The sequence below is a fragment of the Phragmites australis genome, chromosome 16, assembly GCF_958298935.1.
Source record: "Phragmites australis chromosome 16, lpPhrAust1.1, whole genome shotgun sequence".
In the NCBI taxonomy this organism is placed as follows: domain Eukaryota; kingdom Viridiplantae; phylum Streptophyta; class Magnoliopsida; order Poales; family Poaceae; genus Phragmites; species Phragmites australis.
The window spans coordinates 25,013,533-25,033,486 of NC_084936.1; the positions used below are offsets into that span (position 1 = coordinate 25,013,533).

A 19,954-nucleotide genomic window follows, 5' to 3' on the forward strand; every position below is an offset into this window, starting at 1 on the left:
ATAATATTATATTTTTATTAAATATTACAATTATATTTTAATAAAAAATAAGATCAAAGTTGCACGTTAAAAATCGTAAAAATTAAAAGCGATAAGTATTTAGGACCGAAGGATGTATCACTATATATGGGCACAACTTTCATATAGGATATATCGATAGACGGCAAATCCTAATGGGCAATCAAGCATTAGACATGAGGATTAGGGGGGACTGAAATTTGAATGGCAAACTGGCAATAGCTCTTTACAACGAACCAATGCTGTAAAAAAACTCTAGTAGCTATTGGAGTGTGTTTCCGTAACTGTTAAGATGCTTCGACTCTGGAAGGGGCTGACAGCCATGTGGAGATAAAAGCTGCATTGGGTGATAATCTGACATATGGCATGCCAATTCTTCTTGATTTTTTTCCTGTTTGAGAGAGACGGCATGCACTTCTAAACTATTGAGTTCACAAACATGCTAACAGTGGCTATTTAGTATCTACTATCCCTAAGCTCAAAATCATGGATTGACAGTTGACACGGCATGAAAAATTCTCAAGTCTCAACTGAAAGAAGCCCATTGAGACTAACAAAGTTACAGCGGCAAACGAAATACGAACCACGGAAATCATAGAAAAGCTATAGTTTCATTTTATATCCAAAAGCTATGTACAACATTTATGGACCGGTGTGGAACAGCAACCAATGTTACCAGCATACCGAGGAGAATTATAATGTAAATGTGTGTTACAGCGCTAGAAACCCAAATAGCCAATTACTGCACATGTGAATGCATAATTCTTGCTAGAATAATGGAGTATGATGATCTCTTCGGCTCGACGGTGATTTACGGTGATGTCAGCAGACGCGTTCCTATCAACAGGCCTGGCTCTTGAGAGCTGCAAAGGGAAAAATATTATCATATATAACCAGTTCGTAATTGTGTGAAATGATAAAGTAGGCAAAGGAACAGTATGAGGCGCTAGAGCAATACCAGTGAAGGCATTTTCTCCTGATCGGATATGGTTGAAAATGTTGAAGATCCCAGTGCGGGAAGCCTTGACTGCAGCCTTAGGCACCGCTTCAGGAGTTCCAAACACATTCCATAATCGGTCTCATCTGCTGCAGCAGATGCCACAGTACAACCGTGAGGGCTCTGCAAAATTGCCTCAAGGCAATGCAAGCAAGCCATAAGCAATGTGTTCACAGAAATATAATATAATGTTAAGCAAGCCACAGCGCCAAGGCAAAGAAAGCACACGGCGTAAGCGGGCAAAGATTACCTGAGCCATGTAAAGGACATGGGAGGTATGGCCATTGAATTCAGCCATCTTAACTATTGACAGGTACTTCCATAAGGTGAGCTGATACCGGTGAATCCATGTGAGCTCAGCAACTCTCTCTCGTTCTTGTGCTAGAGCAACTTGCACACTTGCGATCTAGTGTCGACAGAGTTGAAGCATGCGCCAGTGTGGGTGTTCCAAAACTTGATGCACGGGTCACCGCCACCTCCACCAGATGCCAGAAACTTGACCTATTGATGGGGCACCATGCCAGTGCCTTCACAGCAGCCAAGTGGTCCTCCAGCTTGTGCAACCATTGATTATGACCATCGGATTGAACAGAGGATTCTATGGACACATCCCATATGTGCAAGAGGTCGTCATTTCCCCCACTGGCAAGTTCCTGCCCTAATCCTGACCACTTCAGTCCACACACCTCCTGCTCATGCCCACTGTATGTGTGCATAGCATGATTCCTGATCCTCACATCATTGCTCACGATCTTTCCATCCATTGAACCAGTTGCCAAGATGTTGTTGTTCCATGCCAACGAACCAACCCTCGACTCGTGCACCACTCGTAGTGTCATCAGCTGCAGAGCAACTTAAGCACAGTGATCACTAATACAACATACTATTAGGAGAGCCCAAGAAGTACCAACCAGTTGGTTCGAGCTAGAGTCCCATAGCTGGAAATCAGAAGAGTTGAGACCCACGGCAATGTGCCGGCCATGAGGAGCCTAGCTGACGCCTGTGAAGGGACCATAGTCCTCATCAATGGTAACGAGCTCAGACGTAGACCCACTAGAGGCGTCCCAGAGGTACACCGTGTTGCACAGTGCAATGGATAGCACATTGCTGCTTCCCCAGTCTAGAAGGTTGAGGTAATAATTGTCAATGAGCTCTGGTGCATCCAGAGTCCTATCCGCAGACTGCGCCAAGCATCCAAGTCACATTCAGTCAGTAACCATCATGGATTGCCACTTCAACCGCAGAACCAAAGAATGCTACAGCCATGCGTGCATACATGAGGAATGTGTCAGTGCTGCTTCGCCGACTTGGCTTGGATGGAGGTCGCATCATCATGGAGATCCCTGCTCTCAGCCTCCAGTGGCTTGTTCCGGAAGGACAAAATCCTAGTGCAATTATTGAGCAGCTTCTCGGCCAGTAGCTTTCGGTACGCCTCCTTGGCCTAGGACGCTACCGAGTACTCCTTGCCCTTCCTCGGCTCCGTTAGCAGGTAGTACGCCAAGTCCATGTCCATCGCCGACCTGTCAAGGATGAACTGTCGCCCTACCAAACAAGGAGGATCATCAATTCTGGCATATCGTCTAACAGCCTGCATGCGCGTGCAAAGGGAGATTAGGATCGAGAACTCGCATAGCACTTGGCCGATGGGTTGCGGACGTCGTGCTCAGCTATGGCATGTACGGCCTGGAGCTGGCCTCTTGGAGCGGCGACCGGGGCACCGCGCGCCGGCTGCTCTTCTGTGACGAGATCGAACCTGGACCCATGGGTTAGAAACAAGGCACACCACGGATAGAAGGGATCTACTACTACCACGAACAAGATCAACGCAGACGAACAATACAAGCAAGAATTCGATCAGAAATCAACACGCACAAGTAACTACCAAAGAAAAAGAATTCACGCGCACATATCCTAATGCAAAGATACTACCAAAGAACAAGAAACGAAAGCGAAGTTAACAACCCGGACAACGAATAACTCAACCCAGAAAATCAATCAGAAAATTTCTTTTGAAAATACGAAATCTATCAGAGATCAATCAAAGAGATTAGTAAAGAGAAGAGGAGAGTGGGATCTCGGAGAGCTTTGGTCACGAGAGGGTGACGTCCCCGCGATCGCTGGATTCGCTTGCGACCGAGGAGGACAATGAGATTGGGGAGCCGAGAGGGACAATTTTGCTTTGCGACGGAGAGGTTTCTTGGTGGGATTTTTGGTCGGATCCCCGACACACGTGGCCACGAGGACCGCATCGGACGTGGTATGTTGGAAAATAAGTCACATTTAGTTTTAATTTAATACATAAATAATTTATGAGTAGAAATTGATTAACTGATATGATAATATCACCAGAGTATAATCTAGACATGTGTACGAAGCACAATATATCACTAAATCTACTATATTCAAACTTAGGAATCGTAGAAAATAAAGTACGAGTAACATATTTTTTTATATAGTGGTCCTACGTTGTGGTGGTTGCTAAAGATGCTAGTTGCACTGTGTTGATGGCACGATTAGTCCTGCTGATAACGCGCCGAGTTTGTTGACGATAACAGCAGGCAGGACCCAAGCGACTAGGAAGACGAGCCGTGGTGAAGAACTTAAACAATCACGTGGAGTGTTTCCCAAAAACCTTATTCGCGCTCTCCTGGTGCAAGATCACAAGTGAGGGCTTCAGAGATTTGTTCTCCCGTTCGTCGGTGCATGCCGACGCCAGGATGAAATAGACTACAACGGCAGCACAATCAAGAGAGAAAGACAAAACCCTAATTCTCATATAGATTCACGTAATGAGAGCGTCCCCAATTTTAGAGCTATTCTCAATTAACATTCTATATTGTACGTGTTCCCAATGAGGTAAGGTCCTGGCATATATACGAAGAAAAATCCTCACCTCTACCTCCATTAGTAATATGGTACTAATAGGGGGTCGGACTCAACATGGGCTACCTCTCCATAACATGGGCCTTTGAGATTTATTAGGAATTATTGCATAGGCTAGTCCCAACAATTCTAACAATTCTCCACCAGATCTAAAAGTCACAGAGAGAATTACCAGTTTCCCACTATTGTTTGATATACTTGTGTTTCAATGGATACTGTTAAGTTGAATATCCACCTAGAACATCAAGCTACATTCATGAGTTTACTAGAGATCACCCAAATCTCATAGACTGCGATCAACAGTCAGACTTATATAGGTGTGTTCTTTCAAGGATGCCATGTAGGTCAGCATCTTCACTACTTAAAGACAACAGAACACATTAAGGCAATAGCCAACCTGCCTTACAGATCTCTGAGAGTATTGCATCTTCACTCGAGTGGGTCAAACAACAAAGATACTCTCCTCCAGTTAGACCAGTAGTTTGCATCTGAAGATGCAAATGCTTCTGAAATGGACTTGGGAGTGTCATCCACAAGGTACATAGTAAAATCATCACAAAAAGACTTTGCAATTCTTTGTCTCTTACCGCTCCTAGGAGGATCATCCTCCTCAGGATCTTTCTTATGTGTTTGTTTAATAAACTCAAGAGGTGGAGTAGATACAGAAATTATCTCAGAAGATAGTATAGACATGATATGTAAATCTTTCATAGGAAATATGTGCTCAAAAACGTTGCATCACGAGACTCCATCATTGTATCAACATGCACGTCAGGTACCTCAAATTTAACCACTAAAAACCTATAAGAATGCTTCGATGAGCATATCCCAGAAAGATACAATCCACTGTTTTAGGTCTGATCTTGCACTTTTTAGTTATTGGTACATTGACTTTCGCTAAGCATCCCCATGTGCGCAAATAAGAAAGTGGTGGCTTTCTCTCTTCCTATTCTTCATATGAGATTTTTTCCTTATCGTTGAGAGAAACTCTATTTAGGACACAACATAAAGTCAACAGGGCCTCTTCCACCATGCCTTAAATAATCCTGCAGTGTCTAACATTTTATTAACCAAGTCATTCAATGTGTGGTTCTTCCTTACGCTAACCCCGTTTGATTGGGGTGAATAGGGAGGCATCATCTCATGAATAATCTCATATTTCTTGCAGAATAAGTCAAAAAATCACTAGAGAAATACTCTCCACCATAATCCGACCTAATTTTTTCATCTTTCTCTCTAATTGACTCTCAACTTCTGCCTTATATATTTTAAAGTGATCTAGAGCCCCATATTTTGTTTTCAATAAAATAAATATAGCAATATCAAGTCGTATCATCAATCAAAATCATAAAATATCTTTTTTCACCATTCGTCAACACATCATTCATTTCACACAGATATGAATGAATGAGTTCTAGAGGTGCTAAATTTCTCTCCTCAACTGCCTTGTGGGACTTACGAGATTTTTTTGATTGCATACAACTATGGCACTTAGAACCTTTGACCATGAAAAAATTTGAAATTAAACTCATGCTGGAAAGTCAAGTCATAGAACCAAAATTTAAATGACATAACCGCGAATGCCAAATACTAGCATCATCATTGCCATTGCCACAAATATGGTTTACAGACTTATTGCTGAAATCAGAAAGGGAAAAACGAAACAGGCCTCCACACTCATAGTCTTTACCAATAAATTATTCATGCCTTGACACTACTACTTTATTGGACTCTAACGCCACCTTAAACCCGTCTCTACAAAGAAGGGAACTGCTAATTAGATTTTTGTTTATTTAGGGACATGCTACACGTTCCTCAGTTGCACGATCTTTCCCGAAGTAAACTTCAGATCTACCGTGCCAACACCATGAATGGAAGCAATGTGACACATTCCCCATTAGGACGGAATAATCATAGACGACCTAATAAGAAGAGAACATTGAGATATCAGAGCATACATGAACATTGGCTTCTGTATCAATCCACCAATTAATAGACTAAAATACTAAAAACACTGAAGGTAAATTTTCATACCCTGCAGCTCCATTTCCAGCTTCGCCAATGGTCGCCAATTAGTGGAAGGGTTTTTGCACCATATTGGCAGTAGTCTATGCCTCGCCTCCTTTTAGACTCACATCCTTAGCCCGAACTTTCCCCTCAACATCAAGAGACATGATCAAACTCTCAATAGTAATCTCTTGTCTCTTGTGCTTTAGAACAGTGACAAAGTTTCTCTACGAAGGAGGTAACTTGGCAACGATGCCTCCAGCCACAAACTTATCGGGTACATAGATCTTGAGGAGTTTGAGTTCCTTCACGATGCATGTAACCTCATGAGCCTGTTCGACTACAGAGCAATTTTCAACCATCTTATAGTCATGATACTGATCCATAATATACAATTCACTTCCTGCATCTAATGCACCAAATCTAGCATTCAGTGTATCCCACAACTCCCTTCGTGCTTTGTATGTGCATATACACATCACAAAGATGGTCAGCAAGAAGCTAAGAATGCATCCTACAAAGAGTGTATTGGCATTCATGAACGTCTTTTCCTGCTTAGCAGTAAGGATTCCTTCCGGTTTGCCATTAGCCACCCAGTAGACATTCATAGCCGTCAGCCATATAGTGTCCTTGACTTGCCATCTCTTAAAGTGCATACCAGAAAACTTGTCTAGTCTCAATGCATTGACAAAACCAACCATTGATAAACCTAAGTGCCTACTATAAGATTTTTAGATTGTTAAAAAATAATGCACATTTAGATTTAATTTAATCCATAAATAATTCATGAGCAGAAATTGATAAACTGATATGATCATATCATCATAGTATAATCTAGACATGTGTACGAAAGCACAACATATGACTATCAGGAATCACAGGAAATAAAGTACAAGTAACATGGTTTTTACGTATTGGTCTTGTATTGTGGAGGTTGCTAAAGATGCTAGTTGCACTATGTTGACAGCACGATCGATCTTGCTGATGACGCGTTGAGTTTGTAATGATGACAGTGGGCAGCGCCCAAGCGATTAGGAAGATGAGCCGTGGTGAAGAACTTGAGCAGTCGTGTGGAGCGTTTTCTAAAAACTTTATTCACCCTCTCCTAGTGCAAGATCTCAAGAGCGAGGGTTTCAGATACCTGCACTCCCGTTCGCTGGTGCACACCGATGTCGGAATAGAATAGACTACAACGACAACACTATCGAGAGAGAAAGAGACAAAACCCTAATTCTCATATAGCCTCACGTAATGAGAGCATTCCTAATTTTAGGACTACACTCAATTAGCAGTCTATATTCTACGTGTTTCCAATAAGATGGGGTCCTTGCATATATATATAGAGAGAAAATCATCCACCTCTACCTCTATTAGCAATATGGTACTAATAGAGGATGGACCTCAATATAGGTCACATCTCCATAATATAGGCCTTTGAGATTTATTAGGAATTATTACATAGGTCGGTCCCAATAATTCTAACATGGTCACGGTCACACCTACGTCGCTGGCCACGTGGTCGAGGAAGTTCGTGTCTTCCTTGAGCGCAACACGCTCATGTCGGTCTTCGCCAGGCTCGAGAGGGGCAAGCTAATCATGCAGAACGTCGCTGGGGGAAGGCACATGCACGGGGGGGGGGGCATTTGTGGAAGCTCTACGATGGTGTGGATCCTATGCGATTGCTGGACAACTGACATAGATGGGACCGGCTCGTGTGGTGGTGGAGGTTCTCTCAATCACGACAGGCCAACAGTGGAGGGGGACGCCTCGGCGAGGACCTGTGGAGGGGGCCGCCTCAATCGTGATAGGCCGTCGGTGGAGGGGGTCGTAGCTGGCAAGGTGGAGGAGGCGACAGCAATTGGAACTATGGAGGCGGAGCGATCACGGAGGTCAGGCTGGAGCGCGATCCACTCAGGAGAGGATATTCCGCGGGATTGGATGATGTAGTTACCAAAAGTGTCGCATATAGTATTTTTGAGGGGGGGGGGGAGTCACCGGTGAGTTGGTCAGGGAGGAGGGAACCGCGGTGCCGTTAGGGACGAGGGAGGACGGGGTGGAGACGTCATCAGGGAAGAGGGAAGAGGGGGCGGAGATGCTATCAGGAGGAGGGAGTAGCGCGGGGGTGGCGTCTACGCGTTCGAGAGGAGCCAGGCGGGGCGGTGATCTCCTTGTGGGGCCGGTTGATTTTTTCAGTCAGGTGGGGGAGTAGAAACAAATTATATAGGACCTGGTATAAAAAGACTTCTATGAGATTTTGATCCACACCGTACGTACTTGATCCAACAGCTGATAGTGACACGCGCATGAAGAAGAGGGACACGTGTCATGTTAAGAATGAGGCTCTTTTAAAGGACCGGACCTATAGAATTTATTTCCTCGGAAGGAAAGGGAAAGGCAGGAGACACAAAAAGTGACGTATTGCGGTGGGAAGAGAGAGGAGCCCTTGGATTTGATCCGGAGAGATGATGTTGTGCTCTCCCTCAAGCGTATTCGTGCTTTTATAGCTTTTCAAAATAAATAAATAAATATCAATACTGAAACCTGGGCCTCGATATGCATGGGCCGAGTATTCAATGGGCTGGGTGTTGTGTGCAACTCAGTTTAAAGGGACTGTCAACAGTATACGACTATATGACGCCTCTGTAGTCTGTAAAGTAAAATGCATGACCAAGTAAGTGGTTCTGTTCTTCAACAACAAGAAGCGTGCCACTGTTATCGGACTAACTTTTGTTTGGCACTCACAGTGCCACTGGTGAAGCACATTATGCCACCAAGGAGAACAGAGATCGGACATGGATAACTCGGGCTGTAATTAACTCCAACAACCAGAAGCTTTTTTTAGATGGAGGAATAATTTTATTGTGTCCTCTTTATGAGCCATGCACCAAACCATTTATTACTAAAAAGTTTGAGCGTCAACCTCGAAGGAAGAATGCCAACAAACGGCTTGTGAATAAAAGTCTCGTACATTAACGAAAGATACTTAAGAACAAATTATATTAGTAACATCCCTGTGCTTCATGAAAATCGTCATAATTATCGTCTTCAAAGTACGATATGCCCCTTTCGTTCGCTCTTTAATAAATGTTCCCTAAAGACGACTTGCATATATAAATGTGATTTTGCCTTGTCAAAAACCATGCCATTCTCTGCTAAACCAAATAACCCAACAGATGAAACTTTCTCCAATTAAAATCTAGTGCCTTCTTTTTGCACCCAAATTGGGCAGCCAAGATCCAAACAATTGAGCTGCACTACTTGGTGGTTCTAGGCCAAAAGCATCTTGCACAACCCTCTAAATGAACTTAGCAAACTGATAACTAAAAATAAGTGTTAGATAGTTTTATTAGTATTTAAAAAATACAACACTGAAAGCTGCACTACCACCTACGTTTAGCTAAGTTACTTTTGTTAGAATTACACCTTTTTGTAAAAACCATAGGAATATCTTAATCTTTAGGCGGAGTTTTAATTTCTACAAGAAGCGATTTATTTGGATTATGTCATGATCAATTAAAGCTCTATACATGGATTGCCCTATGAACCGTCCATGTCTATGTAAGGGCCAACTAAGGTAGTGTTTGGTTTGTAGGATGGGGTGGAACGGAGCGGATCCATCCTGTTTTTGAGCTGTTTGGTTGGAGTTTAATGGGATGGGATGGTTCTGAATCAGAGAATATTCTTCAAAGATTCGGGACGGATCCGTTCCAGAAAAAAGACTGAACGCAGCCATCCCACTTGAGACGGGTCACTGACGGTGGGCCCAAAATCTAAAATAGAGCCGTTCCATCCCACCCACTAAACAAATATCTGATTCAAAACCATCTTATCCCATCCCTAAATAAATGAATGGAATCATCTCATCCCACCTCACTCTCCAACCAAACACTACCTAAATGAATCTCGTTGATCAGTGAGTCACACCAAAGCTACTCTAGACACTAAATCATTCCATTTGGTCTGGTTATTTATTCCCTACAAGAGCTCTGCGAAAGGACACATTTAGATTATGAGATTTGAGCATATCACGTGTCCATGTCACGTGGTTCGTGCTCTCGAAGATGTCACAATACAACGGGACAGGGCAGTAAGCAACCACGTGTCCATGTCACGAACAACGAGTGCAAAACATCTTCATCTTTTGGCCTCCTCTCAGATTCTATGGTGCTATTTCTACCTCCAACCCATCAGCGGTCGATGAAGCCGGTATCGGAATGATCACCGATACTTTTCGCTGGTTGGCCCCCAATCGAGGCGTTGATAGCTGGAACATGGGGAGATGTGACCATATATGATGAAAAATTAGATTAATGATGAAATTGGTAAAATATAGTGATTTAGTATAATTATATAGGCTTATGTGCATTAGTTGCTAATATGTTCTCTTTAGATATACTTGTGGTAGTATTGTGATACGTTCATTGATACATTTTTGGTAATGTACTTGTGATTTTGATTAGGATGCAATATACTCATGTGAGCGATGTTGCATTGACTAATTTTAATTTAAGTAGGAAAGAACTTGTGCTTTTATGTGTTTGTTCATATGCAGGTTTGTGTTGAGTACGAATGTAGTGGATGACAGGATCAAAACTAGATATAGAGAGGAATTAAGGTTCAAACAATCAAGAATATCATGTGACATTTAGGCTAGAGAGCAGATTCTACTGGTGCTATTTAATTGTTTAATTGAGATATACTGTGTCGGATGATGAATTCCTGTCGCAGGGATCCCGAGATACCCCTTTTTAAAGATTCGGCGGGGGGATGATCCTGAACGAGCTCGTCCGGGAAATAAATGGAAACGGAAATAAATGCAACGGCTGGTGGTGGGGGATGGTCAACCTAGTGCAAAAAAGAGATAGATGCACCGGGGTTTAGACAGGTTCGGGCCGCACGGGGGCGTAACACCCTACTCCTGTGTGAGTGCTATATCTTTCCTTGAAGGGAATTCTTCAAGGATGTATCTGGTTACAAGGGTGTGCTGCCTACAGAGAGCTTGAGGCTCCCGTGTTCTAGCACTGCTCGAGCTTGTTTGCGATGTTCTTGTTCTATCGTCTCGTCTTGTCTTGAACCTGAACCTTTTTTACCTGAATCTCGAACTGGGGCTCGCTTTTCGTCTGGGGTCTGGGGGACTTTTACAGGGTTTTGAGGTGCTTTGACAGGGGTGCTTGGGGTGCTTTGACAGGGTTTTGAGGTGCTTTGACAGGGTGCCTTTATGTGTTCTCCATCTTTTCTTTTTATAGGCGCGCCGACCTCGACTTATCCTGAATGGGAAAGAGGGGGCGCGAGTGCCAAGGCGCCACGGAGAAAGGCGTCATCATTCCGTCTTGGCGAAGTGACAGGGGCGGTGGAAAAATGCGGCGTGCATCCGACCACCCGCCACTGTGGATGTCCTCCGGCGCCATTAAGAGGGCCCACCGGGCAGCCACAGAGGTGCCCGGTGCGCCCACCCTGTCTTGTTCTTCTGCCAGGGCAGGGTGGCAGGCGGAGCGCTTCGATTCTGGCAACGTTATCCCGAGGCACCCGGATGAAACGGGACGGGACCCGTGCATTTAATGGACCCACGCCCCCCTGCCAAAGCATGGCAGGGTCTGACACTAGGGCGTGGGCAGCTGAGAATGTCAGGATGTCAGGATGTCAGGCCGCGCGTGCCTATTAAATGCGGCATTGGGCCTTTGACTCGCTAACACCCCGCCGACGGGACCCTTCGGGTCGTCGGACGATCTTGCGCGAACCTTCGGGGAATCGAGTCCTCGGGGGCTGCCACGTGCAGCCCCGAGCACTCTCTCCCGAGCACTTCGGTGAGACCTTCGAGGAACCGAGTCCTCGGGGGCTGCCACGTGCAGCCCCGAGCACTCTCTCCCGAGCACTTGGGGGAAACCTTCGGGGAACCGAGTCCTCGGGGGCTGCCACGAGCAGCCCCGAGCACTCTCTCCCGAGCACTTGGCTGTTTGGATCATCGGGGGACTATAGTACTCGGGGGTAAGTGAGAACCCTTCCGAGCACTTCCTTCCCGGTACTTGGACTCTGCGGATCATCGGGGAACTGGGGTGCTCGGGAACCAGAGGCTGCGGCCTCGAGCACCTTCTCCCGGGACTTAGTTTCTTCTTATCTTGCAGGGTGGACCTCGCGGGATGGTGACACGTGGCGGATGGCCGGCCCGGTCTCAGGACTCAGGGACCCCTGGTTCCTAATACACCGACATACTGCTATAGACTCCTCGATAGTAGTTATGTGTGTAGATATTGGTAGATATGAATCTCGTTATGCAAGTTCCTACCATGATAGCGGTGTGCGTGCCTAAGCATATTGTACGGGTAAAGTATATCATTTTTATATAGTGTAAATTTATTTGAATAGCTGCATTCACGATTATGGATGATACTATTGTTTGGTCTTAATGACTAGTTCAATGGTGCTAGTACCTTCTTGATGTGTGAGTGTATAGTGTGCCCTTGTTTTGGAAGCACAGACCGAGAGTTTTGAGTTGACGAGGATATGATATCTACTAACTCTAAAACTTAGGAACTGGTGGGATCGATGTATCTCCCTTAGAGCCAACACCCTTATAATTGTATATTCAACTCTTCTTTGGTCATTTGCTTTGAGAAAAAAAAATTGCAAATTGAACACCTGCATGCATCAAAATTAGTTTTCCATCAAAAATCTAAAGATCTATAGCTTTATCCTTATTCTACTTTTATACATCTATTACTTTCTTAAGGTAAAATTTGTTAAGTACCTTATATACTTACTCCTGCTTTATTGGATTCAAACCAAGACCTATAAGGCATTTAGGCTAGTACCGGCAAAGAAAATTACAAGACTAAGGCTAAGTTTGCACCCAAGTTGCCTACAGAGTTTAGATGTACTCGCTGAGTTTTTTTTACTGCAAAAGTCTATTAAAGTTGAAAAGGTTGTGTTTAACTTGTGATGTAATATATTATTACAACACTTAAATTTAGATGTTATAATCGAAGTATAAGTATGTCTATGAAGATAAATCTCTGCTAGAATATGCGTATCAACTACCAGCAAGACCGGGTGCCATTGAGGATGAGTCTATGAGCAGGCGGCGCTCAATAGAATAATGCTGCATGCATGCCGAATATAATAATAGTGTTAGCGAGGATCTGCGCGGCCCTGCACCAGATGACCAGACTCGCCCCACGCAAGCGCGCCGGACTCGATCGCCATAACTCGCCTTGTCACCACGCGTCTCCTAGCGACTCGGCTGGTTAACAACCTCACAGAAATAGCATAGGTTGTTGGTTTCCTCTCTATATTGTACATGCATAAAATCTTTGTTCGATAGGGCCCCGGAAAAGATCCTGTTCGTGTTGGATACGTACGTACGCATGTGGACGCACCAACTACGTCGATCGCAACAGGGTCGCCATCGCCGTCGGCACGTCGGACTGCGTCAAATCTTTCTATTCCAGCATTGCATCACCCCTTACGCACATATGAGTGCCGCCTTAAGATGGACACGCGCGGTACGTACGTCATACATTTCCCATCGCGAGCTAGCTTGTGGTTACGGTGCCATGTTAGGTTGTGCACCTCACGTCGGCGTATCGTTGCAGCAGAAGAAAGGCCGGGTGTGCATGTGGAAGCAAAGGACAGTGCAAAGGGCAACGAACTGTATTCCATTGCCAGGCAAAGGTTGGGACCTGCCGTCTTTTTGCACTCTCCGGTGTTTCATGAAATCGCTTACCAAGTTACCAGAAGCATCTAGTGCGTGGCTGGTAGAGCGTGTGGTATCTACATCTCAAAAACAAAAAAAGAGACGTACGTGATATCTACTTAGCTTTTTTTTTTGGGATAAGAGGAAGCTTTACTCATATTATTATAATAAAATATATTTACAACCAAAATAAGTTGCTTCTAATCTCTGCATATCGAAGATGCACATAACCTAAAAACAAAAGAGAACACAATAAAACCCTAAGAGACGAAAGGAGAAGTAATACATCACATAGATATCCCTTAGGATTATTAAGTCTGAATCCGTTGTCTTGAACCCCAGCCAGCATGCCGTAGAAGTTATCTATCGAGATTCTGGTTGAAGAAGCACAGATCAAGTACGGAGCCAGTGCATATATGTAAAAATAACATGCAAACAAGATGAAAGTTTCTTGTGGAAAATAAAATCATTCCTACATCACCATATAGACCAACACAAGGCTACTGCTCCAACCAGTATATTAGCTTTCAAATATTTACTAAGGTCATGTAACTAGCATTCCATGATATGGGTCACACTTCGAGGTAGGTAAAGATTTGTAGCTACCTAGATAATGAGCCAAGCGAAACGAGCCAATTAACACTAAAAGAAAGATGCATAATTGTTTAATTTTTTTACAAAAGCAACATTTTTTATTGTCTTGTCATCTTCTTTTCTTTAGGTTGTCCTTCGTGAGTCAAACCTCTCGCCAAAGATAACAAAGGAAGATCCTAATTTGAGATGACACTTTTAGCTTCCACATAAGTTTATTTTTGTTAGGCGTATCGACTTGTTTTAACACTTTGTATATTGATTTCACCAAGAATTGACTATTTTGGGTTAGATTCCAATGAAATAACTCATCTCGCACATTAGTGATATTGATACTATTTGTCATGGGTTAATCCCATACAATAATTCTGAGGTATACCGGTCGATTGGCGTATGAACAACGTTTACGATGTAATGAACTCAAGAACACCAGGGGTTATCCAGATTCAGGCTTCCCGAAGGATAACACCCCTATGTTCTGTGTAGTTTGTTATGAGTGTTTTTGAACTGGTTACAGATGAGTTCCTCCTCTAAATCTAGACATGTTCCTCCTCTCTTTATATACAAGAGGAGGAGAATTTACAAGTGTGCTCCTTTCAGTAGACTCATACCTAGCTAGATATTCTTTTCTCAAGCCATCACCATGCAAAGCGTGCACGCTGCACCTTGCACTGGTGGTACTGCGAGGCTCATCCCATTTATCGTGCGGCGCCAAGTCAATCCGCAAAACCCCACTACGGGACGGGACACTGCCTATCTGCGGTAGCCAAAACTTTTGTTCGCCAAATGAGGTGCCTCGGGAAGGAAAATATTTGAGTAGAAATCAATAAATGTGATTAGATAGGTTAGGTATGGACGTCGCACGATAGGGCTAGTCACGGGATCACAATATTTCGCAAGGAGGCTGGTCGCGTAAGCCTCACGCTAGTCGAGCGAGCCTTGACCTGGTCATATGATGGGCTAGGGTTTTGGAAATATCCCCTGCTGGTCCTCATATCTCTCGTGAGACCCATTAGCCAGTAGCCCTCAATACTCCCTCGCGGATGTGGTGGTCTGAGCAGTTTGTTGCGTGGTCACAGGTGGACCTGGTCGTACCACCTAGGCCCTAGGTAAACATGAGTTCACCCTGGGAGTGGCCTTCGACGCAGTCCACTTTTGTGGTGGGCCCATAAAACCGCATTCTGAGAGGAGGTTTTAAACTTCTAGAGGGAGAGAGAGAAACATCAGGAGAGTGAGACATTGATTTCCGTCGGACCTGGGGGAATTTTAGTTCCCCAAGCGCGGCCTTTCAAATCACAAGACGTCTGGGTTCCATGCGACAGTTGGGATATCGCGCTGGCCCTATAAATTGGAAAGCCAAAGCTTGCCCACCAAGCCTCCTACTTGCTCCGAGCCCCCAACCACGCCTGTAGATGGAGTGCGGCTAGGACCAACCAACCCACCTGCCCGCACGGAGCTCCCAACCATGTCGACCGATGACCTTGTTGACCAGCATAGTCTGAAAGCTGTGGCCGAGTGCGAGTTTGGGTTTGTGGTCGAGCGAGAGATCTTGCAGAGTGATCTTAGAGGTGCACCGGTCCTACCTCTATTTAGTCATGTGTAGACCCCGATTGGCCAAGTGAGGCTCGATCAGCTAACTCCTGCATGGCTTGCGACTATTTTCCTTGTCCAGCTTGTCGGGAGTAGTTGTTCGTGACAAGGAAAGACATGGAGAGGATAACCCGAGATAGCAACCAGTGGTGGCTATATTTCTATTATCGCCTCAGCCGTGCTTTTGCACCCTTCGACTCGCGGCTGCGGACCGTCGGCGTTCAAGTTCGCCCCACTCCTGGAGACACCATGATCCTTCATATCGACTAGTTTTTTGCAGTCTCTGATGAGGCGAGTGGCCTTGAGGACAAGCTACGTGTAATGGTGGGAGTCCACTTGCTAGATGTCAGAAACATCGATGTCTGTCTTGCCCTAGACTGCGTCCACGAGCACTTTCCGAATATTAACCTTATCACGGCGGTCTTTGAGGGTTTTGGTAGATCCATGAAGACTACGAAGGAGCTCCACGACCTCGTCGATTCGTATCTGCCCACAATCCACTCCATTCTTTTGTTTGTTTAGTTTGAACACTGCCCTATATTTTTGGGTCATGTGTATATTAAATAGACTATTTAGAAACATCCCCCAAAAGCTGCTCGTGCGGTCGCTTTGTAATTAAAGGACCAACCTTGATGTAAATTTTTCCTGTGTTCGAGTGGAGAGTAGGTTCTGGGTGCTCGCTAGCAAGGTTCCTGACGCTTAGGATGGCCCTTAGCACTACAAGCCCTTCGGGGGCGACCAACACTCGACCTGATCTAGGACTTGTGGCCTCGTGGTCGTCATCCCTCGGACACCCATACCTTTAACACTATGTGAACAACAATTTTGACTCCCACTCAATCAATATTGATCGAGTAGAACAAAACATGTACGTTGCATAAAAATAAACTACATATCCTAAAAGCTTTAGCCCCTGATCATCTGGTCAGCCAAAACATACCTACCAGGTGGTAAATCCTATGAATCAGAAAAACTTACAATTTGGTGAGACCGTTCATACTCGGGTTATCCTGCAAAACAGAGTCTGCTTTTTGAACTTGAAAAAAAATACAAGTCATGTTCCACGCTCGTCTGGAAGATCCTGCAAAATAGAAAAATAGGCTCGTCGAGCAGCCTTACACATTGAACTTGTGTTCCGTGAGTTTGTGTAATTTGTGGCCAGCCTCTGTGGCTAAGTCAACCGTGTCAGGTCAAGACATGCAGACCATTTTGTAGGACCCCTCCCCCTTAGGGAAGAGACTATTACGACTTGCCCTATTCCTGGACTCGTCTGAGGTCGAGGTCGTCTACGACCAATGTCCACTCCCGCACCATGTGGTCGCAGTAGTGCCTAAGGCCCTGTTGGTATCGGGTTGCCCGAATTTTGAGCATGTTTGTAGGACTCTTCGCTTGGGTTTGTATTGTCCTTTCGTTGTGGTTCCTGGTCATCACGTGAGTAGTTGGTCATTCGAGGCAACCGACGTGCGTTCTCCGACTGGCGAATTGAGTCTCGTTTATTCGTAACAATACGATTTGGACGACCAAATTGCACTACCACCGCTCATGTGAACTTAATCGTTGCTGTGGTGATGAATTTCCTGATAGGCTCGGTCACAATCCTCTTAGTGAATTTGCCGACTGCCACAAATAGGAATTCAAAACCGCCTGGGGCTTGTAGGGAATAGTCCCATGATAATGAGCCCCCAGAAAGTGAAAGGACAAGAGAGTGGTATGGTTTGCAGTGTTCGGGCTAGTAGTTTTGTATCTCAGCCATGGTTCTGACATGATCTACACTGTTTCACTACCTCGCAAGCATCCTTGAGGGTCGTGGGCCAATAGAATCCTTACCATAATGCTTTCTTGACCAGAGTGTGGTACGAAGCGCAGCTACCACATATGTCTCCAAGAATGTCGAGGAATGATGTGCTCCTCCATTTCTAAGTGATGTATTTCAATAAAATGCCATTGCTCCTTTGGCAGTAGAGACGTCTCTCTACCCAAGAGTATTTATGGTCCTACCACGTGATCCTTTCTACTGACACATAATCATCAAGGGTTTCTTAATTATGAAGGTAGTTCAAGATCTGATCCATCCAGGCCATACTCGAAAATAGCAGGAAGACCACATAATGGTCACTCGAGGTCGACGACACTAAAGGAGGCGTTGCCTCCAAAGGTGTTGCCTCTGGTGCTCCGTTTTCAAGCAGAGCATCCCTTCTACGTTGACCCGAGACCACGGTGGGTGGTCATGTGAATCTTTTTTCAAAGACTTCGACCGGGACAGGTGCACAAGAAGAGGCTAGATGGGCCAGCTCATCGGCTAGAAAGTTGTCCTTGTGAGGGACATGCTTGACTTCAAAACTGATGAAGCATAGCTCTAGCTTTCTCACTTCAGAGAGGTATGTCGTCATCGTCTGGTCTGAGAAGAGGAAACCCTTTGCACTCGGTTTATGGCCAATAGCGAGTCCCTCATCGCTAGTGGGTGTTTTACCCCTCTTGCGGATGCTACTCGTATTCTGGATAAGAGACCCTCATACTCCGCAATATTGTTTGGTGGCCTAAATATTTAATTGAAATGTGTACATGAAGTTGTCGCTAGATTGTGGGGTTGAGATCGCTCCAGCCCCTAGTCCATTCAACGTGAACGACCTATCAACATGTGTGGTCATGTGCCTGTTCGTCTTTGGTCCCAGAAACCCTCACCGCTTGATGACCAGTACCGCTCTCACCACCTGTGGGGGTAGCTGCAAAATAGGGCAACGACTCCTCATCTGGTCGAGGAGTGGTCAGTACAAGAGGAGAAAAGGGTCACCTGTTGAGATCCTGGAAGGTTGCCTCCATTCCTACTATTCACCGAAAGTGGTTGTTCTTACTATTAGAAACCTGAAGAGCAAGAGACCTTTTTTCCTATCCAGAAGATGACCTTACCCAAAAGGCCACACACCTGATTAGTTTCAGAGTACTCTCTTACCTATTTGGAGATCTTGCCTGGCACCAGTCTCGTTCCCCTCTGGGCGCGTGGCCTGGGGATCATCACTGGCACCCAAAATACGGGAGCCTCTGCTGCACCCCGTTGCATGAACTGTCATATAAACTTCCTGTTGAACCTCAGAGCCTTTGAAGTCCGATTCGGTGTCTCATACTTGGAGCACACCGAGCTCATCTGGGTCGTATCCCATGAAGAATACCTCACGGTGACCAGGGTCCTCAAAACGGGACTCAGTGGTTGCCGTGAATCCAGCCATAGGTAGCCCTATCTAATCTTCAACACTTACTAAAATGCAGAAACACACCCCTACCTGGTGTGCCAACTGTCGTGTGTTAACCCCAAACAATGATTTCGGGGTGCACCAATCGATGGGAGCATGAACGACACTTACAATGTCACGAACTCAAGAACACCACGAGTTATCCAGGTTCAAGCCTCTCGAAGGATAACAACCATATGTCCTGTGTATTTTATTATGAGTGTTTGTGAACTGATTATAGATGAGTACCTCCTCTAAATCTAGACTCGTTCATCCCCCTTCTATATACAATTGAAGGAGAACTTACAAATGAGCCTCTTTCAGTAGATCCATACCTAGCTAGATATTCTTTTCTCAGGCCATCACCTTATGCCGATGGTATTGCGGGGCCCATCCCATATGTCACGCAGCACCAAGTCGGTCCGTAAAACCCCACTCTATAGTGCTATAGAACGAGGCACTATCTATCTGCACTGGCCACGACATTGTTTGCTGAAGGGGGTGTATCGGGAAGAAAAATACTTGAGTAGAAATCAATAAATGCGACTAGACATGTTAGGTATGGACGTCTCATGACTAGTAAGGGCTAGTCGTAGGATCACAATATATGCAAGGAGGCTGGTCGCGCAAGCCTCACGCTGGTCGAGCGAGCCTTGACATGGTCGCGCGATAAGCCAGGGTTCAGGAAATATCCTTCGTCGATTGCTATATCCCTCGTATGACCCGTTAACCAGGACACCTCCTTACTCAATACTCTGACACTATTTACAATCTCCACCATCTCATGTAAAGCTAACAAATGAGCTCCTTTCAGTGTCCACCAAAAAGAGATGTTCTCCTAGGGAAATTGTATCACCTCGGCTACAATTTTTTCTTTATGATGAGCTATGATGTACAGACTTGGATATTGGTCACGCAAAGGTGAATCTCTTATATCTACTTAACTAAATT

General features: G+C 44.9%; 1 pseudogene; it reads right to left on the reverse strand.

The window, feature by feature from the left end:
• Nucleotides 1–563: 563 nt before the first annotated feature.
• LOC133895408 (cell division cycle 20.2, cofactor of APC complex-like) lies at nt 564–3,237 on the reverse strand (annotated as a pseudogene).
• Nucleotides 3,238–19,954: the final 16,717 nt, after the last annotated feature.